Below are 1,062 nucleotides of genomic sequence, written 5' to 3'. Positions count from 1 at the left end.
GGTACAACTTTTAAACTATATTCTGACCTCAACCAGTTTCACTTATTTATTGTTGTGCAAAACTACCATGAATTTACTGAGGTATTCTCCATTTTGTTTTTGAAGTTTTAGTTTTTCCTTTTCATCTAGGCCTTTTGGGCCTTCTGAAATTTATTTTTGTACCTAGTGTGAGATTGGATTTAAAAATTTTCCTCTGTCCCTTCTATTTTAGACAAGTTTTTGGTTGCTTTCAATCTTCCCCCAGGACACTAGTCCATAAACAGTTTTATAATGATACTTTACTTGTTTTCCATCATGGTACTGTAAACATTGGGAATCCAGTCACAGAGCTAGGAACTGGCTTGACTTAGTTGCTGGTTGTGAGGCTGCTTTTGTCACCCTTTATCCTGAAGTGCAGTTTCCAGTAAGGTAACTGCTCCAGGTTGACAAATGGTCAGCCTCTTCTCATGAGCAGGAGAGTCTCACGTGAGTCCTAGTTTAAAGTAGTTTGGGTCTTGTCCCCTCTCTTATATGGAGATATTTTAATCCTCATTGTACCCCTAAAACTCAGTTTCCCTTTTCTACCACTTACCTTCTGTCCAGGAGTTCATGAAGTTGAAATTTAAGGTCCACTATTTTTGTTTTATAATTGATCCACTAATACATGAAACTTAACTTCTGAACCCAATTTTGTCTCATTTTTATCTATTACTATTTAATCTGTCATTGTCATTTGTTTCAAGCAAGAGAGCTGGGTTAAGGCAGGAACTCAGAAATCTGTAGGTCAGGGATTGACCTTGAGCAATGACCTTTCACTGCAATGCTTTAATACAGACAACTACTTCCAAAGATAGCATTTCCTTGGAAATACCTCCCTAAGGTAGACTGACATAGAAGGTATTTTGAGCCAGGAGTAACTTTCCAAGTGACATTGAAGGTCCATATTAAGAATTTTTTAATGTTCTTGTTAGAGTAAAATACTGTATTTGCAAATAAGGCATTATAATAAATATCCAAAATTCTCTATAGCAATATATGTAGCACACTAAATACTGAAACAAATAGCATGGCTTCTGTGCACAC

The sequence above is a fragment of the Myotis brandtii genome, unplaced genomic scaffold, assembly GCF_000412655.1.
Source record: "Myotis brandtii unplaced genomic scaffold, ASM41265v1 scaffold350, whole genome shotgun sequence".
NCBI classification, from domain to species: domain Eukaryota; kingdom Metazoa; phylum Chordata; class Mammalia; order Chiroptera; family Vespertilionidae; genus Myotis; species Myotis brandtii.
The sequence above is the reverse complement of the archived record's forward strand: the minus strand, read 5'-3'. Positions refer to the sequence as shown.